Raw genomic sequence first — 24802 nt, forward strand, 5'->3', positions numbered from 1 at the left:
TGGCTGGGTGCAGTGACTCATGCCTGTAATCCCAGCCCTTTGGGAGGCCAACGCAGGTAGATGACTTGAGGCCAGGAGTTGGAGACTAGCCTGGCCAACATGGTGAAACCCCGTCTCTACAAGAAATATAAATTAGCCAGATGTGGTAGCATGTGCCTGTAATCCCAGCTACTTAGGAGGCTGAGGCAGGAGAGTCGGTTGAACCTGGGATGCGGAGGTTACAGTGAGCCAAGATCGTACCACTGCACTCCAGCCTGGGTGACAGAGTGAGACTCTGTCTCAGAAAAATAAAAAAAAAAATCATACCGTGAAAGTTAATGGACTCAATGTTTTATGTTGTTTTTTTAAGTAATCATAATGAAAACTGAAATGACCTTACAGGAGATTCCTGTGAGCAACTTGACCAGATATCAACTTCAACTACTTTTCAACTGCTTCTGATTATTATTATTATTATTATTTTTTTTTTTTTTTGAGACGGAGTCTCGCTCTGTCCCACAGGCTGGAGTGCAGTGGTGCCATCTTGGCTCACTGCAAGCTCTGCCTTCCAGGTTCACACCATTCTCCTGACTCAGCCTCCCAAGTAGCTGGGACTACAGGCACCTGCCACCACGCCTGGCTAATTTTTTGCATTTTTAGTAGAGACAGAGTTTCACTATGTTAGTCAGGATGGTCTCAATCTCCTGACCTCATGATCCGCCTGCCTCGGCCTCCCAAAGTGCTGGGATTACAGGCGTGAGCCACCGCGCCTGGCTGCTTCTGATTATTTTGATGTTCATAAATCTATGACTGTTACATTCAGAGGCCTCAACTGGTAAGAAGGCCAGTGATTTCTCATGTTTGAATGAGTACCTTCAGGAGGCTAGTCTTCTAGACCAGGAAGAGTGGTTATGATGGTGAGAGTGGCAAGTGTTGAGAAGCAAGAAAGAAACACGTGCTTCCTGGGGTGCTGGGAGGAACCTGAGCACGGGCTCTGAGTCGGGGGTGTGTATGGGGTTACGGTGCTGTGCACCTTGGTGAAGTCTCCTAAACTCTGCCAGTTCTCAGTTTCCTTATGTGTAGAATGAAGGGTAGGGGATGACATGATTTCTAAGATTCTTTCTGGCCCTATTTCCGTATATGATGGAGAAATAGGATGGATTTACAATGGAGAAATACCAGATGTTGTCTGAGATGACAAGAATGGGAGAAAGAAAGGCTGCAGGCAGGCTGGGCATGGTGGCTCATGCCTGTAATCCCAGCACTTTGGGAGGCCAAGGCGGGTGGATCATCATGAGGTCAAGAGATCGATACCATCCTAGCCAACATTGTGAAACCCCATCTCTACTAAAAATATAAAAATTAGCTGGGCGTGGTGCATGCCTGTAGTCCCAGCTACTCGGGAGGCTGAGGCAGGAGAATTGCTTGAACCTGGGAGGCGGAGGTTGCAGTGAGCCGAGATCAGGCCACTGCGCTCCAGCCTGGCAACATAGCGATACTCTGTCTCAAAAAAAAAAAAAAAAGGAAAGAAAGGCTGCAGAGGGCAGGGATCTCAGACTCTGCATGTTCACAACCATTCATATTTCCACACAAACTGTGTTTCTGCAGAAATTCATCTCCCTCAAGGACATCATTATCCACTTGGTTACCCAACCAGAAGACTGGGCAGCATCCATGCCTCCTCCCTCTCCCCCACACTCTCCACATCTCATCGGTCACCAAGTTAAGCCAGTTCAGCCTTCATTTTAACATTTCAGGGCAGCATCCATGCCTCCTCCCTCTCCCCCACACTCTCCACATCCCATCGGTCACCAAGTTAAGCCAGTTCAGCCTTCATTTTAACATTTCAGGGCAGCATCCATGCCTCCTCCTTCTCCCCCACACTCTCCACATCCCATCGGTCACCAAGTTAAGCCAGTTCAGCCTTCATTTTAACATTTCAAAATTCTGAGTTTGGTGCAAAAATAATAGCTGTTCTTACCATGAAAAGTAATGATGAAAAACCACTATTGCTTTTGCGTCAACCTAATACATGACTCAGTTCCCTCTTCATAGCAATTGAGCCTTCTTCCAGGAATGGGAATCTGTCCATTTGCATTCCTGGAGTCACTGTCACCTGTCTGAGGCGCTCTTCTCTCCCATCTCTGATACTGCGGTGACCACACCTGGGCTAGGGCTCCTCACTGCCGCTGCAGCAACACTTAAAAGTCAGAGTTCAGAGTGTGGCTTCCCTGCTCACCACTCGGTGGATGCCCTTGGGGATAAAGTCCAACATCCTCACATGGCAATGAGGCCCTCGCTGACCTCTGCCGTCCTCTGGAGTCACCTCTACTCTCGATCAGTCACTCTGCTTTCGCTGCCCTGGGCTCCTGTGAGATTCTCAAAAGCACCAGGCTCCTGGGGCCTTCGAGTTTGCTGTTTCATAGCCAGGAACACTCTTGGGCCCCTCAGCACCGGGCTAATGTCAGGCATCACTTTCTCTGGGAAACCCATGGCAGGCCCCCCCCAGCTATGTGTTCCCACAGCACTTGCTGTTTCCTCTTCCCAGCTCTCTTCACACTGAAAACTACTATTATTTTCTTTCATCATCTTTGTTTTTCACTGAGACTTAGCTGAGTGGTTGGTGGTTAGCTTTCTCTATTAATGTTTGACTGACAAGCCTCCCTGATACATTTGTCCTTCTTAAACACACATACACATGCGCACACACACACACACACACACACACACACTACCCTACACACACACCTTGAGAGTAAATAAAAATACACGTATAAGTGATATTAAACTGTCTACTTATCTCTCTTATCCTCTTGTATTAAGACATCTTTCACATTTTTATTCTGACTCTACCCTCTAGCATTGTGGATATAACAGGATAGAGTCCTTCTTAAAGGTGAGTGGGCTGGATGTGGATTGGAGAGGGAGAAAGTGAATCCATTCTTCCTGTTTCCCTTTCCACACTTGAAGTGGGTAAGAGGGAACGTACGGATATTCTGCTTGGAAGAAATCTGGAAAGGCTTACCACTATATATATTTATGTGCAGTAAAAAACATATAACATAGATTTATCCTCTTAATGATTTTGAAGGCCAGGCATGATGGCTCACACCTGTAATCCCAGCACTTTGGGAGGCCAAGGTGGGCGGATCACTTGAACCCAGGAGTTTAAGACCAGCTTGGGCAACATGATGAAACCATCTCTACTAAAAATAAGGAAAAAAAAGATTTAACCTGGCTTTGTAGTGCATTCCTGTAGTCCCAGCTACTTGGGAGGCTAAGAGGGTGGGATCACCTGAGCCCAGGAAGTCAACGCTGCAGTGAGCCATGATCATACCACTATATTCCAACCTGGGCAACAGGAGTGAGACTGTTTCAAAAAAAAAAAAAAAAAATGCTTGGTGTAGTGACTCATGCCTGTAATCCCAGCACTTTGGGAGGCTGAGGCGGACGGATCACCGGAGGTCAGGAGTTCGAGACCAGCCTGACCAACACGGCGAAACCCCGTCTCTACTAAAAATACAAAATTAGCTGGGCGTGGTACATGCCTGTAATTCCAGCTAGGGAGGCTGAGGCAGGAGAATCACTTGAACCTGGGAGGCGGAGGTTGTGGTGAGCCGAGATCGTGCCTTTGCACTCCAGCCTGGGCAACAAGAGTGAAACTCCATCTCAAAAAAAAAAAAAGAAAAAATAATTTTGAAGTGTACAGTATTGTTAACTATAGGCACATGGTTGTATAATAGACCTCTAGACCGTTTTCATTTTGCATGGCCGAAACTATGTGCCCACTGAACTCCTCTCCTAGCATTCTTTCCTGGCAGTCACCTTGCTACTGGCTGTTGCTATGAGTTTGACAACTCTAGGTACCCCATATAAATGGAACATGCAGCGTATTTATTTTTTTTGTTACTGACTTATTTCCCACAGCATGATGTCCTCAAAGTTCTTTGATGTTGCAGCCTATGATGTGGTTTCCTCTTTGTTTAAGGCTGAGTAATATTATATTATATGTATATATTACATTTTATTTTTGAGACGGAGTCTTGCTCTGTCACCCAGGCTGGAGTGCAGTGGGGCGATCTCGGCTCAGGACAGCTTCCGCCTCCCAGGTTCAAGCGATTCTCCTGCCTCAGCCTCCCAACTAGCTGGAATTACAGGCACACACCACCACACTCAGCTAATTTTTGTATCTTCTATAGAGACAGGGTTTCACTATCATGGCCAGGCTGGTCTCGAATTCCTGACCTCAACTGATCTGTCTGCCTCAGCCTCCTGTAAGTGCTGGGATTACAGGTGTAAGCCACCATGCCTGGCCTATACTACATTTATTTTGTTTGTTTTGTTTTGAGATGGAGTCTTGCTCTGTCACCCAGGCTGGAGTGCAGTGGTGCGATCTCAGCTCACTGCAACCTCCGCCTCCCGGGTTCAAGCGACTCTCCTGCCTCAGCCTCTGGAGTAGCTGGGATTACAGGCATGTGCCACCATGCCTGGCTAATTTTTGTATTTTTAGTAGAGACAGGGTTTCACCGTGGTCTCGATCTCCTGACCTCGTGATCCACCCGCCTCGGCCTCCCAAAGTGCTGGGATTCCAGGCGTGAGCCACTGTGCCTGGCCTAGACTACATTTTTGTAATCCATCATCCAGTGATAGGCATTTAGGCTCCTTCCACCTTCTGGCTGTTGTGAATGCTGCAGTGAACATGGATGTGCATATATTTCTTTGAGATTCTGCTTTTAATTCTTTTGGATATATACCCGCAAGTGGGACTTACCACGTACATTTTTTTTTTTCCTGATGTACATCCTGATGTTGATTTTACTGTTTGCGTTTTGAATACACAAGCCGGGTCAGGAGCAGTGAGATTTGCCAGCACTCAGGGCCCTATGGGTCTTGGGCCAGCTCTGGATGGAGGGACAGCCCCACATGCCCAGAGCAAGGCCCCCCATTAAGGGACTGCAGCCACCTCCAGGGACTCCGCCCTCCACTCACCTGCTCCCAAATGCCAGACGGAGCCTCCTTGCCCTCCCTCCCTGCCCACCATCCCCTCAACCATCAGCCTGGCGTTCAAAGCCTTTCCAAGTTCCACTTGAGTTTTCCTGCTCCCAAAGGTGCCCAGGCTCTGGGCAGGCCCAGCTCATATCCCTGATGGTGGCACATTCTCTGGAGGACCCTCCTGTTCTCGGGTAGGGGCCATGCCCCACCTAGGTAGCCACCCCATTTTGGATCCTGTAGGATCTCTAAAACCCAGCTCTGGCCCCAACTTTCTGTCTGGCCTGGAGGTTTCTCAGCCTCCTGAGAACTCTCCTGGGCCCTGGTCTGGGCAGAACCTGGACCTAAACAAACAAGAGCCAGGGCAGCCAGGGTCTCTGCGTGGCTGAGCCCAGGGCTTGACCTCAGAGCTCACCTGTCCAACAGGAGAGGAGTGTGCCTCCACCTTCCCTACTGCCCGCCCCTTTTTCAGGGTCTCAGGGCCTCTAGCCCTGTGGTGGGGCAGGGGTGCTGGGTACCCCAGGTAGAGCTAAGGTTATGGGGCTGTTGAGGAGTTGGTGTCCACCTGGAGTCTGTCCAGTGAGTTTAGGTCAACAGGTGTGCAGTCTGCCCTTCGAGGCTGAGCCACCTCCCAACAGCCCGTACAACTTGAGGGGCCTTTTGAGGGAGGGGCAGGTAGGCCCAGTGGGTGGTCAACCCAAGGTGAACCCACCCACCATTGCCAGGGTTCCTCAGGTTGAGCCTCCAGTGGGTGAAACCTGGGAGTCCTCAACCTTACTGGCAGATGGGGCCGTTGACAAGAGGAGGTGGGTGGGGCCTCCACAGACTCCGCCCTGTGTTGTCACACAGCTGGCAGCCAATGGGAAGCAACCAGCCAGGAAGCCCCAGAGTTACCCTTGCTGGGTACCCTTGCTGGGGGACCTGGGCCATCCCAGTTTGTGAGAAGTGGCCGGAGGCAGTTAGGAGCCCACATTCAATCCAAGGCCGTCCACTGAGTCCCGTGTGACTCTGACCGGGCTGGGGGTGTCCATGTCCTCTGTGGACCTCAGTTCCTGTAAAATGGCCCATTGGCCAGATCGGCTGCCGGGCTGCTCACAGGCGCACGGGCTGCACGTAACTCCGTGGGAAGAAGCCAACGCGCCCGCAGGACAGGCCCTGCCTCCAATACCACGTACATTTTAAACGACCTTATTCACCAAAGTCAGATTCATGCACTTTTTATAAAAAAACAGAATTGATATAATTTAAATTATTCTGAATATTTAGTCTTTGACTTCCTACACAAAGCATCTTAAGCTTAGAGGATTCCATGCTTGAAATTTTAGTATTTCTAAGAGTATTTTCACATATATCTAAATTATATATTAAAATGCATTTGAAAACATTTTAAAGACTCTAAAGTGAGCATTAATCTGAAGAGAAATATTCAGCGTCTGAAAAAACAAATTTTGACTCTTTAAATAGTGTTCATTCGAAGCACAGCAAGAGCCTTAGAAGAAAGTAATGACAGATGTGGGCTTCCAAAAACTTATGAAACAATGTGAAAAAAATGTGAAAAACATCTAGTCATAGCTATATCAACCACAGATGTGCTATTTGCCCTCAAGGGGGCACGATGTATTTCACACCAGAGATTCAAGAAACGGACTCTTGACATCGTTCCCAGAACGTGGTGCCTTTGGATAGAGAAGTATTCATTCTGTGTTTTCGTTTTTCCGTAGAATGATTTCTTTCCAGGGCTATGACAGTGTTGGGTTTGGAAGCTCCCCAGGTGTTCATCCAACAAAGCCTTGTAGTTTTTTTGTTTTTTGTTTTTGTTTTTTGGCAAAGTCTTGCTCTGTCGCCTAGGTTGGCGTGCAGTGGCACGATCTCAGCTCACTGCAACCTCCACCTCCCATGTTCAAGCAATTCTAGTGCCTCAACCTCCCGAGTAGCTGATACTACAGGTATCTGCCGCCACACCTGGCTAGTTTTTGTATTTTAAGTAGAGACTGGTTTTCGGTATGTTGGCCAGGCTGGTCTCCACCTCTTGGCCTCAAGTGATCCGTCCACCTTGGCCTCTCAAAGTCCTGAGATTTCAGGCGTGAGCCTCCTCGCCCAGCCAGGCCTTGTAGTTTTAACCAATATTGTTGGCTTTCTGGAAGCGTGACCACATTTATCCGAATGTAATCTTCTGACTGCTTCATCTTTTCCTACTAAATTGTGAAATGTTCTTGACACTCACCTACAAAAGCAGGCCAACAGAGAGAGCAATTAATGAAGAAGAAGGAGATCTAATGAACTTTAGAGCTCTAGGAAGTAAAATGCCCAAGTAGAGAAAAATGCAATATACATTTGTTTTTCCCAAAGTGCTGGGAATGTCACAGTTGCTTATTAAATACTTGAATGGATTGATGTATCTGACTTTATTCATCAGTGATTTTGGTAAATGATTAAAACACAATATGAAGAAAAGAACATTCACGGCACCCAAATATAATTTGGCATCTCTCTAGGATTGGAGGTTGCAGAAATCCATCTCTTCTTACTGATTTTTCATGGTGGTGTTTTAGCAAGGATGCTGCCTCAGTTTCTTAGCCTGTAAAACAAGATGGTCTCTAAGGACCCACTCAACTATGAATTTGGGATTTGGGAATTTGTTTAAAGCAATATTTCAGCAAGTTAATGTGTTGTAACCTGCAGTGATTTCATATGGATTTTTATGTAGCTCTCCTTATGATTTTGATGACAATATAGTATTCCATCAATGTTATATAGCATTGTCTTCTTACCTAGTTCCCAGCTTGTGGCTGTTTGAGTTTTTACTATCATAAATAGTGCATTTATAAACATTATTATATAAATAACTTGATCTCATGGTTCATATGTGTAACACAGAGAAAGCATTCAATTTACTCAATAAGGATAAATGTCTTATCCTATATGTTTCCTGCAATGAGAATAAAGACAAAGAATGTTGTGGAACAGAAGCCAGAGGCTGAGGCACAGCTAGATTTGAATCTTCCGTTTATCACTAACCAGCAAAGTGGTGTGTGATCAGTAATTTCCCTAGAACCCAGTTTCCTTATCTGGAATGTGAATATATTATTGCTTATTTGTTTATTTAATTACTTCTTTATAATCTGGGATCTGTGTCCTTCTTCCCTCCTGAAAGAATAAACCCCTTGAGGGCAAATAACACATCTGTGGTTTATCATCAGATTCCTAGCACCTAGAACAATGTCTGACACATACAGAGCTCAGGAAGTATGTTTTGGCTTCCACAGGGGTTTAGGCCGCATGTCAGAAGTCAGTTCTTAGTCATTCATTCATTCAGTATTTAAAGATAATTACTGAGTACTGATGTGTACACTGCTTGTATTGGGAGGTGGGTCTGCTAGGCAAAGTATTAATGTATTTCATATCTATGGTGCTGTGTCACCTGGATCCATCCTCATTGTCTCAGAGCCTGATATGGTTTGGCTGTTGCCCCTCCAAAATCTCATCTTGAATTATAGCTCCTGTAATTCCCACATGTTGTGGGAGGGGCCCAGTGGGAGATAATTGAATCATAAGGGCAGCTCCCCCATACTGTTCTCATGGTAGTTAATAAGTCTCACGAGATCACATGGTTTTCTAGGGGGAAACCCGTTTCTCTTGGTGCTCATTCTCTCTTGCCAGCTACCACGTAAGACATCCCTTGCTCTTCCACCAGGATTGTGAGACCTCCCCAGCCACGTGGAACTGTGAATCCATTCAACTTCTTTCCTTTATACATCACTCAGTCTCAGGTATGTCTTTATTAGCAACGTGAGAACAGACTAATACAGAACCTATTGTTACTTGACCTCATAGAGCCGTTAGTCCATTGACTCTCCCTTCTCCCTCTTTATCCACATTGCACCTTTATGTCTTTACTTCTCTCTCTTTTTTAAAATTTTATTTTTCCATAAGTTATTGAGGTACTTGGTTACATACGTTCTTTAGTGTGAGCCATCAGATCCTGGTGCACCCGTCGTCACCCAAGCAGTATACACTGCACCATATTTGCATATTTGTTATCTTTTATCCCTCACCGCCCCAAACTCTTCCCCCCAAGTCCCTAAAGTCCATTGTATCATTCTTACGCCTTTGCGTCCTCACAGCTTAGCTCCCACGTATCAGTGAGAACATATGATGTTTGGTTTTCTATTCCTGAGTTACTTTACTTAGAATAATAGTCTCCAATTCTGGGCTCTGTCATTTCTACTGAACTCTTGAATATGTCCTAAGTTCCTTTGCTCTCTGTTCTTCCTTCATTTCCACTTTGAAACTTGCGACCCTAAATGACCCTGTTCATCTACTTTCTCTTGTCTGCACATGGACCCTGAGGACTGCTGGAAGGAGCCGTACAGCTGGCCACGTGGCCGTGGCTGCCAGTAGATGTGGCCACCTCACGTTTGCTTGGCAAAATCAACACATTTCTCTAGAAAGGTCACTTTTTCTCTCTTCTTAAACCTCTCATCTTCATCTCTCTGACTTTCAGCTAATGAAGTTATCCCCTAACTTATTAAGAAATTGGAGCTCTAATCACCTTAAGTTTCTCTGATCATATGTCCTCCTTCCCTGATCTACCAGTGACGGGAAGAAGGATGAGGATTTTCCCTCCTAAGGCCAAAGCACTATCCGTGCCCTGGATCTCATCTCTACCTACTTTCTCAGGAACTTCAATACATCACTTACTGCCTCTTCATTCTGGATCGTCAACATCTCCCTGAAAAGGATTTATGGGTCCTTTTCATCAATATTCACCAGATTAAGAAATTCTGCCTTGACCCCCATGCACCCTGCAGCCATCTTCCTCTCTGATAACCTTCACACCCAATTCCCTGGGAGGAGTCTCTGTCCTCATTGTATTCACTTTTTTTCTTTTTCCTATTCATTCTTCAATAACTCTACCTGACTCCTGGCCCCGTTACTCCACATGCATTTTGTCACCGAGGTCAACAAGGGCACTAAATCCAGAGTTCGCTTTTCCATGCCTTGAGATTTCCTGCACCAACTCCATTTAGCCGAGTGAAGCATCGTGTCTTGGCCTCTGCAGTCCTGTGTCCTTCTGGTTTTCTCTCTGTCTCACAGCCCTTCTGGAGTCCTCTTCACCAGCTCTGAATCCTCCACTCTTCCAGACATTGAATGTTGGTTCTGTACACTCCTCTCTACATGCTGGCGAATGCCCTCGATTTGTCCTATATTACATTAAACGTTTCTTCTGAGCTCCAGACTGAGCTACCTAGCTGCCTGCTCACAATATCTGCTTGGATCTTTCATGAGTTTTTATTTACGCTGAACCATCTATCCTAGCAACAGGGGAGGCCAAGATGGGAGGATCACTTGAGGCCAGGACTTTGAGACCAGCCTGAGCAACACAGCAAGACCCCCATCTCTAAAAAAAATTGTTTTAAATTACAGGTGTGGTGGTACATGCCTGTAGTTGCAGCTACTCAGGATGCTGTGGTGAGAAGATCACTTGGGCCCAGGAGTTTGAGGCTGTAGTGAACTATGATCTGTGACTGCGCTCCAGCCTGGGCAACAGAGCAAGACCCCATCTCTAAAAAAAAAAACAAAAAAAACCGTAAAAATTAGCCAGGCATAGTAGTGCACCCCTGTAGTCCCAGCTACTTGGGAGGCTCAGATGGTAAGATAGTTTGGGCCCAGGAGCTCAAGACTGCAGTGAGCTATGATTGTGCCACTGCTCTCCAGCCTGGGAGACAGAGCAAGGCCCATCTCTAAAGAAATAATAAACAAACTGAGCTCATGATCTTTCTCCACACGTGGTCATCCTCCTGTGTCCTTCACTTCAGAGAATGGCACTAATTCCATCCAGTTGCTCTTGACCAGAGGCCCGGGAATCACTTGAAAACTACTTTCCTTATTCACTCCCGCATCCAACCAATGATGCTACTATCTAAGCATTTCTTGAATTGTCCCACTTCTTCCTATCACAACAGCAGTGACTGTAGTGTCTAACCTTAGAGGGTGTCTGTTTATTCCCTGATGTTTTCCTCACACCCAGCACAGCCTCCAGCATGCCACAGGTCCTCCATATGTATTTCTATGAATGAATGGTGCCAGAGGCACTGAGCCTGCAGGGGATCTAAAGTCAGGCCCCTGAGATCATGTGACCTGAGACTCTGGGAGCAAGCTCAAAGAACTTTAGACCTGAAAGGGACCTTCTAATTGTTTAGCTTATACCCCCGTTTTTTTTTTTTTTCCCCTCTTCCCAACTTTTAGGTTGAGCGTGTATATGTGCAGGTTTGTTACATGGGTAAATTGCATGTCACGAGGGTTTGGTGTAGATTATTTCATTATCCAGGTAATAAGCTTAGTACCCGATAGGTAGTTTCTCAGTCCTCACCCTCTTCCCACCCTCCACCTTCAAGTGGGCCCCTGTGTCTATAATTCCTGTCTTTGTGTCCAGGTGTACTGAATGGTTAGCTGCCCTTTAAAAGTGAGAGCATGTGGTATTTGGTCTTCAGTTCCTGTGTTGGTTTACTTAGGATAATGGCCTCCAGCTGCATCCATGTTGCTGCAAAAGACATGATTTCATTCTTTTTTATGGTTGTGTAGTATTCCATGGTGTGTATGTACCACATTTTCTTTATCCAGTCTACTATTGATGGGCATCTAGGTTGATTCCTTTTCTTTGCTATTGTGACTAGTACTGCATGAACATAGGAATTCTTGTGCCTTTGTGGTAGAACTATCTATATTCCTTTGGATATATGCTTGGTAATGGGATTGCTGGCCCACATGGTAGCTCTAAGTGAGAAATATCCAAACTGCTTTGTACAGTGGCTGAACAAATCCACATTCCCACCTGCAGTGTGTAAACATTCCCTTTCCTCCACGACCTTGATGGCATCTGTTATTTTTGGCTTTGGTTAATAGCCGTTCTGACTGGTGTGAGAGGGTATCTCATTGTGGTTTTGGTTGGGATTTCTTTAATAATTAGTATGTTGGGCATATTGGCCATGTGTATGTCTTCGAGGAAGCCCCACTTTTTGACAGATAAGGGAACTGAGAGTCATAGAGGAGATGTGGCTGGTCAGAGGGACAAGCTGGCAAGTGGCTGCATGGGTCCCAGAACTTGAGAACCCTAGTTCCTGAGGCAGAGCGGCTGCCCCACTTCAGAGCTCTGTGGTATGTATGTTGAGATAAATTTAGATCACAGTACACTCTCGGTCTGATGGAGGTAGCTTCAGGCAAGAGAGATTAATCATCGACTTTTTTTTAAAGCTGTAGACTAAACTAATCTGATTTCTAAAGATTCAAAACAGAAATGAAAAGCAGATACCCAGAATGACGCATCGATTTTTCTTGGTGGAATAGCTTTGCGTGGAAAGTGGTTGAAATTCCACATTGATTTAGGGTAGCTCTTTGGACGCCAGAGTGTCAAAACCTGACACTGGGCTATTTGGAAAGGAGAGCTCTGTTGGAAGAGCGTAACTGCAGGATGCTCTTGGAGTTCTGGTCTACTCTGCGATGCTTGTTTGCAAAACCCTGTCATGAGAAGGTCCACTAGATGGCAGGTTTCAGCTGTGCTACAACTGTCTTCCTATCACCAGTAAATGAAGAAACATTCCAAATGAGAACTGAGTGGATACAATACGTGCCCACTTATACCTATGGTCCTTTCAGCCTTTCAGGCTACGTAGTGGTCACAGTTTCAAGCTGTATTTTAAACAGTATAGAATTCATTTTACAAACAAATTTTATTTTATTTTTATGTATTTATATTTGGAGACAGAGTCTTCTTTCTTGCCCAGCCTGGAGTGCAGTGGCACAATCTCAGCTCACTGCAACCTCTGCCTCCTGGGTTCAGGCGACTCTCATGCCTCAGCCTCTCAAGTAGCTGAGGTTACAGGCGTGTGCCACCAAGCCTGGCTAATTTTTTGTATTTTTAGTAGAGATGGGGTTTTGCCACGTTGGCCAGGCTTGTCTTGAACTCTTGACCTCAAGTGATCCACCCACCACCTGGGCCTCCCTAAGTGCTGGGATTACAAGGATGAGCCACTGCGCCCAGCCCAACAAACACATTTTTTAAAAAGGGAGTAGACATTTGTAAGTGTATGTACCCACACAGGGACAAATTTTTTCATGCCCCTGTCCCCTGCTGGGTCTTTCAGGAGCAGTGGCCCCCTTGAACAGTGTAGTTGATCCCTTCGAGGCTAATAGAAACATGCTGATGACTGTATTTTCAGATGCTGAAACTGATTCAGGTTTTACCTCCAGACTCAGTCCATCCCAGATCCCATAAACATCTCCTGTCTTTGAGATGGGAAATAGCAAAGGTACTGTTTCTGACAACAGTAATTATCATTTGTCGAACACTCTGTTTCTTGACTCCTCTGCCCTGTTCCTTTCTTCCAACTGTTTTGTTATAAGCATCTACTATGTTTATGGTCCCTGCTAGGCAGATGATGGAGATAAGATGGTGAGCAAAATAGATAAAATCTCTATATCCCATAGATCTTTTAATCTTAGGGAAGACAATTAAATAAGCAATTTTAATAAAATACTAAAGTCTGTTAGCAAGTGCCTTGCTAACAGAAGTATGGTGTCAAGGAGGAGGAAACTCAAGCTCATATTTGAAAGTTCCCTGGGTAAGGAAGGGCATAGAAGGATATAAGGAAATTCCAGAAAGAGAGAAGTGTTTGAAGGTAGTACCTAGAAGTGGGAAAGAGTATAAAACTTGGAGTATGGAGGGTAGGTGGGTAAGATGCGGCGGTCAGAGGCGAGGGAGTGGGAAGGAGGTTAGGAGGAGAGATGATGATGGGAGGTGAGGCAGACCATGGAGGGCCTTGTTGGCCACATTAAGAAATTTAGAGTGCTGGAGAGGATGTGGAGAAATAGGAACACTTTTACACTGTTGGTGGGACTGTAAACTAGTTTAACCATTGTGGAAGTCAGTGTGGCGATTCCTCAGGGATCTAGAACTAGAAATACCATTTGACCCAGCCATCCCATTACTGGGTATATCCCCAAAGGATTATAAATCATGCTGCTATAAAGACACATGCACACGTATGTTTATAGTGGCACTGTTCACAATAGCAAAGACTTGGAACCAACCTAAATATCCAACAGCGATAGACTGGATTAAGAAAATGTGGCACATATACACCATGGAATACTATGCAGCCTTAAAAAATGATGAGTTCATGTCCTTTGTAGGGACATGGATGAAGCTGGAAACCATCATTCTCAGCAAACTATCACAAGGACAAAAAACCAAACACTGCATGTTCTCACTCATAGGTAGGAATTGAACAATGAGAATGCATGGACACAGGAAGGGGAACATCACACACTGGGGACTGTTGTGGGGTGGGGGGAGGGGAGAGGGATAGCATTAGGAGATATACCTAATGCTAAATGACGAGTTAATGGGTGCAGCATACCAGCATGGCACATGTATACATATGTAACAAACCTGCACGTCATGCACATGTACTCTAAAACTTAAAGTATAATAATAATAAAATTAAAAAAAATTTAGAGTAAAATTTAGGGCAATTACGAGTGGAGGATTTAAAGCCTGTCTAAATATGTATACAAAGAAAATGCATGGCTGGGCATGGTGGCTCACGCCTGTAATTCCAGCACTTTGGGAGGCTGAGGCGGGTGGATCACTTGAGCTCAGGAGTTTGAGACCAGCTTGGGCAACATGGCAAGACCCCATCTCTACGAAAAAAGATACAAAAATTAGCAGAGCATGGTGGCATGTGCCTATAGTCCTAGCTACCTGGGAGGCTGAGGTGGGAGGATTGCTTGACCCTGGGAGGTGGAGGCTGCAGTGAGCTGAGATCATGCCACTGCACTCCAGCTTGGGCAACAGAGTGAGACTCTGTCTCAGAACGAAAGAAGGGAGAGAGAGAGACAGGGAGAGGGAAGGAAGGAGGGAGAGAGACAGAAAGAAAATGCTGAGTAATATAAACCACATTGTGAGGGTTAGAACTCCTCCTTGCCTTCAGAAGAAAGACAATGTCTCTTCCTGTGTCAGTTGCCTCCATTTTTCCTCCCCGTGCCCCATACCCATTTCACTCCAACTGGGGTCTTTAGATGTGTTCTTGGACATCATGCTTCTTTGCAATAATTTTTTAAATTTTTGCTTTCATTTTGTTGATAATATTAAAAAATTTGTATAAGAATATTCTGGATTATCTGAATAACCCCTGCTGGGAGATCAACATGACCCATTTGCATCTTCTCTGCACACATTTTGTTTCTTGAATCTCATCATAACACACTTCCAGGGTGTAAAGCCAGAGAATTCTTGGCACCGCGCTGAGCCAGGGAAGAAAATGAGAAGAAACTGAGAATAAGTGGGTCTGGACGAAGGCTTAAATATAACCAATCAATGCTGGTAGGAACAAGGAGATGTTGCAGATTTCAGCTATGTTGTCAGCAACATCACAGCAGTAAAAACAAGATAGGCTGATGTGGTAATAAGCCCTGGTCCTGCTCCCTAGGAAATAAGAGTCCAGGCATTGTCTTTCAGGATGTTTTTCTGGTATCTGGTCGGATGTTAGCATTTTTTCAGTCAAAAACTGGGAGTTGGGAGGAGTGCGTGGGGCACAGGAGATCTCTTTGATGGCTGGCTCCTCGGAAAACAATAAATAGCTTTTAGAGAGAAGGGAGGGCATCGGGCTTTTCATTTGGCCACGGTTGGCAACAGCTTACTCCACCCAGAGACAACACAAAGGGAGGGTGGGCCGATGGAGCAGAGAGTGGGCTCCCAGCCAGGCTCATCATGTCATCCAGCATCTGGAGGGAGAGTCTGGAAGACATTTTAAAAGAAAAGGAGAAATATCTTAAGTGGTTATCAACAGAAGAATCCCACCATTGAGAAAGAATCTGCACAGACTTTGATAAATGTTGTGGACAGTACTCTGGTGTTATGCTGAGGAAGGTATTTTTTTTCAAATAATTTATATTTTTGGAAAATACACAGAACGTACAATTTACCATATTAACCATTTTTAAGGAGATAGTTCAGTACACTTAAGTGCATTCATATCATCATGTGAGTGTCTTTTGTATGCGAACTCACTTTCCTCCAAAGCTCGTTTTATTTTATTTTCTGAGCAGAACAAATGAAGATGAGGAGGCTCTCACTTTGCCTTTATTCTTATCTGGAGCATGGGTCCAATTGGGGTGTAATTTGCAGTGGCCAGTCAAAAGGAAACGCCACCCCCAAACTCTAATACTTGCCTTCAAATGGTCTTCCACCCCAGAAATGACAAATACATGACCTAACCAATGCTGAAGGTAGAGCGTTCTCTTTCCAGACTCACTGGCACCAGCTGCAGGCCCTCCCGTATTTCCCCAGAGATGGGTGGGTGGAGGCAGCAGGATACAAGACTTCCCCTAGTGTACTCAATGTTCTGAGAGCGTTCAGCTTGCAGAAAAACACCGCTATGTTCCGTTCAGGACATGGGTGGGGGCAGGTAATAATAGAACGGGGCTCATTGTGCTGTTCTCAGGATAGAATGAGGTCATGCGTGTAAAGCTCTTGGCACACATAGTAAGCCATCTAAATATCGGTGAGCTATTTCTGTTCACCATACTGTACCCAAAGGAGGTAAATCATAAGAAACAGCCAGTTTTTCGTTGTGTTTTTTTTTTTTTTTTTTGAGACTGAGTCTTGCTCTGTCACCCAGGCTGGAGTGCAGTGGCGCAATCTGGGCTCACTGCAACTTCCAACTCCCAGGTTCAAGCAATTCTCCTGCCTCAGGCTCCTGAGTAGCTGGGATTACAGGTGCATGCCACCATGCCCTGCTAATTTTTGTATTTTGATTGGAAATGGGGTTTCGCCATGTTGGCCAGGCTGGTCTCAAACTCGTGATCTCAAGTGATCCACCTGCCTTGGCCTGGGAGTTTCGTTTTAAGAAACGTTTTAGACGTGTGTCTCAATCCCCTACAAACTCTGTTTGTCCATAGCACTGTGGAGGGCTCACTGATGCTCATATTAATGGTCCCAAGGTTCTCTACATCACCCATTGCTCGTCGATCTAGTCATTAGGGTGGGGGAAATTGGTTGAAGCACATTCTATAGTTTTGGGGAAACGTCTTCTGCTAACTCTTATTTAAAAATAATGTTTCTACCTACACCGACTATGTATTTAAAAAAGCAAAAAAAAAAAGTTTCTTTCAACAAAACATTTCATTTCTTGAGCATTTCTGGTAAGTCTAGGATTGATTATCCCAGATGTGTTGCACAGAATTAAAATACAGTAAGAAAATGACAATACAGTCAAGCTAGTGTGTTAAACCAAAGACACTGTAGGAATATCACCAACTATGTTAGATGATAATTTTGGGGCATCTTGCAAGAGGGAGCATTGTTTATAGTACCAATGATTGCATGTATTTTATGAGTGAAATCTTGCTTTAACAAATATGTATACATGTGGGTGACGTCTGGGATTTAATGCTCAAACGTGAACACTGGTGTGTTAGTAGCATAATTTTTGACCAAGTATTTGAATATGGAAAATGTAAATAAAACAGCTTTGAAAGATATGTCAAAGGAGGGAGCAAGAAAAGAGGAATAAAGGATAAGATGTAAAATGGGAAATTTTATGTCCACTAGTCTATAATGGTGTAGAGTGGCACATTTATAAAAAAGCAAAACGAAGATGTCAGAGGTTTGCCTCCAGTGTCCGGGCTTGGCTGCCTTGGCAGCTCCGTCCCACCCACACAGCCGGCTGCAGGTGGGCAGCTGCTAAGTTGCTGCCCTGGGGAGTCTGCCCAGAACCTTCTCTTGTCACTTCCCGTCCTGCATTCCCAACTTGTCCACTCTGTCCTGGGGCCTCAGGGGCCTGTCTCCTGCCTCGCTTGGTGCCTTCCTGCTCAAAGACTTTGCTTGGATTGCCTTTGGGAGTTCATCCTGATTTGCCCCTGGTCTCTGCCTTTCAGACCACATCCTACTGTCCAAAGCACTCCTCTCTCTCCATCCCACTGCCTAGAACCCAGATGAGATCTGGTGTCTCACTTACATTGGAGCAGAGGTCAGAAAGCACCAGCTCACCCTTCCCTGTAACAGCACTGTTCTTTGTGAACTTGACTTCATAGCTGGGAAAAGGTAGGGGGTTGGGGGCCCTGTAAGTCAACCAACATTGATACAAGTGAATCAATGTTGAACGTGCCCTCATGCGTTTATTTACCCAGGTGGCTCGTGCAGTGGCACAATATATCACATCACCTGGTAGGCATCCTGAGGAAGGAGGCAGAGGGAGGCACTGTGCCATACAAGAGCCGGAGGGGTGACCAGAGGGAGTATGTCACAGCCTTCAGTTAAGTGTTTGTCTGCTGAGGAGAGTGCACGCTAAATAGCATTAACGTTTGCTTAATGTATATATAAAGGCAGTCTACTAAGTCAGAATGCATTTGAGGGGGGAAAAAAGACAGAAATAGTCCCAACGACAAGAGCTTAAGAACTAATGAGATGAAAGACAAACCAGATACGAGGACAGAGCAACAGAAGACAGTGTGTGGTCAAGTGTGAGTGTGGAGCGGCTGATAGGAAGGAGAGAAGGCAGCTGTGAGCAGGCGTTGGTGAGGCAAATGGAATCATTGAGTAAGTGATGACCTAATTGTAGGAGACCAGGCCTCGAAGATAAGATAGAGACTTGTACAAAGCAGAGCCAAGGAGGGGCCAGGCACGGCAGCTCATGCCTGTAATCCCAGCACTTTGGCAGGCTGAGGCAGGAGGATCACTTGAGCCCGGGAGTTTGAGACCAGCCTGAGCAAAATAGTGAGACCCCATCTCTTAAAAACAAACAAAAAGTTTTAGCTGGATATAGTGGTACACCCTGTGGTCCTGGCTACTTGGGAGGCTGGGGTGGGTGGTTGAGGCTGCAGTCAGACATGGTCACACTGCTGCACTCCAGCCCGGGTGACAGAGCAAGACTCTGTCTCAAATAGTGATAATAAAATAAGAGCCAGCTGGGCACAGTGGCTCATTCCTGTAATGCCACCACTTTGGGTGGCTGAGGCTGGTGGATCACCTGAGGTTGGGAATTCAAGACCAGCCTGGCCAACATGATGAAATCCTATGTCTACTAAAAATACAAAATTTAGCCAGGTGTGGTAGTGGGCACCTGTAGTCCCAGTTACTTGGGAGGCGCAGGTTGCAGTGAGCTGAGATTGCGCCACTGCTCTGCAGCCTGGGCGACAGAACGAGACTCTGGGAAAAAAAAAAAAAAATTACCTGGGTGTGGTGGCATGCACCTGTAATCCTAGCTACTCAGGAGGCTGAAGCAGGAGAATCGCTTGAACCTGGGAGGTGGAGGTTGCAGTGAGCCGAGATCATGCCACTGCACTCCAGCCTGGGTGACAGAGTGAGACTCTGTAAAAAAAAAAAAAAAAAAAAAGCCAAAGAGAACAGCATCAAACCTCCCCCAAAAGATTGTGATATGCAGCCAGGTTGGAGAACTATTGATGTGGCTTGAACCCTACATTTTACAAAGTGACTAGATTGAGCCACAGAGCCTAAGAGACTTGCTCATGTTGCACAGCTTTTAGTAAAGTAAACTCAAATCAAGCCATATTCCCAAGATCTCTGTAGTCTCTACACCAAGAAAACAATTTGTTTATTTAGGTTTCTGATGCTATTCAGAAGATTTACCATCAAAGTGGCATTATTATGAGCGATTACCTTGAAAACGTTGGCAGGAGGGAGATTTGGTGGATTTCCCCGCAGTGAATTCACTGTGCTGGGTGCAAATGGGTCCAGGCCCCATGGCTGTTGCATTCACTATTCTGACTTGGCCATAATACACTCACTGTGCCTGCACGCCTGCCCATTAGTAATTCACAGCTTGTTCTCCTAGCAAGGGTGGCAGAGGCTTGCTCCTTTGTCCTCTGTCCTCACTCATCTTCCAGGGCCGATTCTCCCCAAGTATGTGGCTGTGAGCGTTCAGCTGAGCAGAGCTGGGGCATGTTTTTCTGATGTTACCCACAGAGAAGTGCTGATGAGCTTCTGCTACATGGTAAGATTAGAATTGCCAGATTTATAGTAAGGGTTGGGCATCCCTAATCCATAAATCAAGAATCCGAAATGCTACAAAATCTGAAACTTTTTGAGCACTGTGACATTCAAAGGAAATGCTCACTGGAGCATTTCAGATTTCAGATTTTCAAATTAGGGGTGCTTAACTAGTAAGTATGATGCAGATACTCCAAAATCTGAGAAAAGTCTGAAGTCCAAACCCCTCTGGTTCCAAGCATTTTGGATAAAGGATTCTCAACCTGTAGTGTGAGTAACCCATATACATCTGAGTTATATGGTCACAAAGTTTGAAAGATGACCTTGTCAAATTTACATGAGAAGGGCCAGGTGCGGTGGCTCACACCTGAAATCCGAGCACTTTGGGAGGCCAAGGTGGCGGGATCCCTTGAGCTCGGGAGTTCAAAAGCAGCCTGGCCAGTATGGTGAAACCCCGTCACTACTAAACACACAAAAATTAGCCGGGCCTGGTGGCGCATGCCTGTAGTCCCAGGTACTGAGGAGGCTGAGGCGGGAGATTCCCTTGAACCCGGGAGGCAGAGGTTGCAGTGAGCCGAGATCACACCACTGCACTCCAGCCTGGGGGACAGTGAGATTCCGTCTCAAAAAAAATTACACGAGAATGATGATTTCGTTGTTATTACCATGCATTTCTCTACATGGTGAGTGCCTATCTGGAAAGTAATCATCTGTAAATTTCCTCCAAGTCATTCATTTGGTTAGGACTTACTTACGTATTTAAAACAGTCAACTCATGTTTCTTTTCCAGTACGCAATGGGAAGCATGCCAGAATCTCTTTTCTCAGGAGTCCCCAGGGATTTCATTCCCAGCTCTGCCTCTGGCCTTGTAACCTTGGATGAGTCAGTTCATCTCTGTAAAGTGAGACATCCAACCAGATGATCTTTAAGGTCCCTCTCAGTTCTGAAAGTACTCTTGGCACTTGTACTTAACTCACATTGGATAAAAAAGGGGGGCAAAAAGTAAGGACTCTTACATAAGTTATTCAACCCACTTTCACTCACTGAATTCTCTTCTATTCTGTACACTGTCACCTTTAACTGTAGTTCAAGGTCACATAGCCAGTAACTGGTAGAGGCAGGATTTGAACCAAGGAAAGCTGACTCCTGAGTGCATGCTCTTAACCGCTCTTTTACAAAGGCCACTGGACATGGTCGGCCTCCTTGGGAATAGGACCCTGAAGAGTAACCACGTTTTGGTCAGATAGAAGAAGAGAGCGCTTCAGAGGGAAAGAGATGCGTGGAGGGCTCAGAGGTAAAAATGAGCCAATGTGTCTGGGTTTGGTGAGGAGCTAGATGGCTAAAGACACCAGGTTACTCGGCTTAAGGGCTGGGAGAGCAAAGGAGCTGGAATACCAGGCAGAGGTGGTAACGTGCAATTCTGTGTGCAATGGGAGAAGCTAATATTTAGAACTGGAGGTAATGATAAAATGATTTTCAGGAAAGTATATCTGATACGTGATGAAAGGCATCTGAAGGGGATGGGGGAGACATTTCTCCAGAAAGACTGATTTGTCAGCTGACAGAGGAGAAATGAGAGAGTCAATGGTGATAGCAGCCTGGGTGACAGGTGGAGTTGCAGCTCGGTGAAAAGAACTAGAAATGCCGAGAGTGGGAACCAAGTAAGAAGGAAGGCTTGCTAAGATCTGGGAGCCTGGGTTAAACTCCAGGGGAGGTGGCACAGCCTCGGCAGGTCCACACAGGCAGGGGAGCAGAATGGTTAAGAAACAGCCATGCTGCACTCCAAATGATGTGTTATACTCCAGTTGGCAGTGTTTCCATTAATCAGAACAAAATAATACACAGTAGTTTTAGGCCTCTAAAGGAATTCTTGGTGGCCCTGCCTGTTGGAAATTTGCATTTTAAAAAGGCAACACTTTGTAAAACTAACCTCCAGGTATTTAAATACACATCAGCCATTGTGCTTACGCATTTATGCAGTATCTGTTTCGCACTTTATAAGTAGTTTTACTTGTTTTGCTTTTATTATAGTTTTTCTTTTCTTTTCTCTCTTCCCTCTTCCTTCTCCTCTCCTCTCCTCTCTTTTCTTTTTTTGAGACAGTGTCTCACTCTGTTGCCCAGGCCATAGTGCAGTGGCATGATCTCAGCTCACTGCACCTCTGCCTCCCGGGTTCAAGCTATTCTCCTGCCTCAGCCTTCTGAGTAGCTGAGATTACAAGCACCTGCCACCATACCCGGGTAATTTTTGCATTTTTAGTAGATATGTGGTTTCACCATATTGGCCAGGCTGGTCTCAAACTCCTGACCTCAGGTAATCCACCTACCTTGGCCTCCCAAAGTGCTGGGATTACAGATGTGAGCCACCACACCTGGCCCAGTTTTTCTTTTCTTATTATAAAATAACACATACTCATTTGATCTAGAAACTTAAAAACTATAAATAAGCAAAAAGAAGAAAGATCACTGAAAACCCCAAGAAACATGGTTAACACAGTAATGTTGAATCTTCTAGTTTTGTATTTAGTATAAAAAAGGTATCAAAATCTGCAAACTCTTTAATGACTAACTTTCCCCCCAATCTGTTGTGAATATTTTTTATGTGTAAAGTTATCAAAATATTTTATCTTTTATGATTAACTTTTCCCCTAATCTATTGTGAATATTTTTATGTGTAAAATTATCAAAATATTCAAACTCTTTCATGATTAACTTTGCACCTAATCTACCATGAATATTTTTTGTGAGTTATGGCCGTAATACTGTAGTAGGTTTAGCTAAATCTCTTGGGTCTCTCCATCTCTTAGATCATGCCCCATTTTTTACGATCACTGTCATTGCGGTAGCTAACATCTAGGTAGCAAGAATCTCTTCCTCTGGGTGGAATTGTTGGGCGTATTTTAAGGCCTTTGTTCCAGGTGGTTTGAGGGGATTTTCTGTTGGGAGGATCGCTGGTGTATCAGGTATGGTTTTGGTTTGTGGTGTCAAGGGGATATATGCTTCTCATTTTCTCAGAGTCTAGAGAATATCTGAAGGAGGAAGAGGAGCTTTTCCTTTGTGAAGGACCTGGATATGCTGGACAGAGGGTCAAAAAGAATGATGACCCCAGCAGGTGGCAGAGGGGAAATGAAAAGGGAAGGGGGACTTCGCAGTGTGGCGGGCAGAGTCCAGGCAGTGCCAAGAAAAGGACCTGCGGGGGTGAGAGTGATGCCGGCAGGGCTGGAGGGATGTAGCGTGTGCAGTCTCCCGTGAAGTAGTGGAGAAGTGCTTAGGGTGACTTCTTTTTCAATAATCCAGAGAAGGCCAGGCGCAGTGGCTCATGCCTGTAATCCCAGCACTTTGGGAGGCCGAGGCAGGTGGATTGCTCGAGCCCAGGAGTTCAATGCCAGCCTGGGCAACGTAGGAAGCCCCTGTCTCTACAGAAAAATGCTAAAATTAGCCAGGCATGGTAGTGTGCACTTGTAGTCCAAGCTACTCAGAAGGCTGAGGTGGGAGGATGGTGTGAACCCCACGGAGGTTGCACCACTGCCCTCCAGCCTGGGTAACAGAGTGAGACCCCATCTCAAAAAAGAAAAGCTACCTTAAAAATAATAATAAAATAATAATACAGAGGAATCTGGCATAAGTGATTGCAGTAGAGAGACCTGAGCCATGTTTCACAACGTAACTGGTTGTTGAGATGGAAATATTGTATCACATTGCAAGGATTTTGAATAGTTCCTTGGATAGTATGCAAATGTGGAGATAGATGATAGATAGGTGGTAGATGGACAACAGACAGATTGACAGATGATAGATTGACAGATGATAGATCAGTAGATGATAGGCTGATAAGTGATAGATTGATTGGTAATAGATAGATTGATAGATGATAGAGGAATAGAGCTATTCCAGCCTATTTTCTGATACAAGAACTATATTCACTTTGAAGTCCTTTAGTTTGCATATTTGTTTCCCTGAGATCATCATGCATATTTTTTCTTTCTTTTTTAAAGAAACATAAACAGTGACAGTTTCAGTATGTTTTACCCAGCTGTCTGTTTCCCAGGATCTGTACTCTGTTCATATGGCACGTTTCCTGCATATCATTCAGCCATTCTTCTCTGACACGTTCTGAGACGGAGACTTACAGGAAACACAGGCCCTGTGTAAACACTTGAAACACAGACAAGCAAATACCCATGAGTCTTTATCGCTCTTGATTCTTGGCACAGTTCCTTGCATGTGGTAGAGGCCTAACAATTTTTCAAATGAATGTAGAATAAGGAGGATATTTATGTTTTAATTTTGTAAACTTGTTTAGAGACAAGGTCTCCCTCTGTTGCCCAGGCTGGAGTGCAGGGGCACAATCCTAGCTCACTGCAGCCTCCAGCTCCCAGGCTCAAGTGATCATCCCACCTCAGCCTCCCAAGTAGCTGGGACTATAGGCTGGCATCGTGACATCCAGCTAATTTTTAACATTTTTGTAGAGATGGGGGTCTCTCTGTTTCCAACAGAGGCAGCACAGAGCGTTCAAAGCAGAAAATCTTTGTTTATCTACCTGAGGCACCCTGGGAAAGTTGTTTAAACTGAGCTTCAAATTCTTCTGTGGCTGCTCCAACACTTCCTGTGTAGCCTTGGGAAAGTTACCTAACCTCTCCAGCCTGTTTGTTCACCTGCCACGTGGGGTTAATAATAGCACCTATCTCTCAGGGCTTCATGAGGATCAAATGAGTCAAAATGGGTAAAGGGCTTACAGCATTGCTTAGCACATATTAAACACTGCTTAAGTTTCAGTTATTGTTATTAGTCTCATCATTGCCATCTCACGGGATTGAGAAAAAGTAA

General features: G+C 45.2%; 1 protein-coding gene and 1 long non-coding RNA gene across 2 annotated transcripts in view; one reads left to right on the forward strand and one right to left on the reverse strand.

Moving 5' to 3' along the window:
* PDGFRL (platelet derived growth factor receptor like) overlaps nucleotides 1-24802 on the forward strand; it is a 68081-nt gene that overhangs the window by 15260 nt on the left and 28019 nt on the right. The gene's annotated exons all lie outside the window — the stretch shown is intronic.
* Nucleotides 740-23683, reverse strand: LOC129398595 (uncharacterized). The gene is made up of 3 exons (XR_008626341.2): nucleotides 19649-23683; nucleotides 19202-19339; nucleotides 740-15766 (listed from the first exon to the last, which is right to left on the reverse strand). It is a non-coding gene; the product is annotated as an uncharacterized LOC129398595 (long non-coding RNA).

This window comes from Pan paniscus, chromosome 7, assembly GCF_029289425.2.
Source record: "Pan paniscus chromosome 7, NHGRI_mPanPan1-v2.0_pri, whole genome shotgun sequence".
Taxonomy (NCBI): Eukaryota; Metazoa; Chordata; class Mammalia; order Primates; family Hominidae; genus Pan; species Pan paniscus.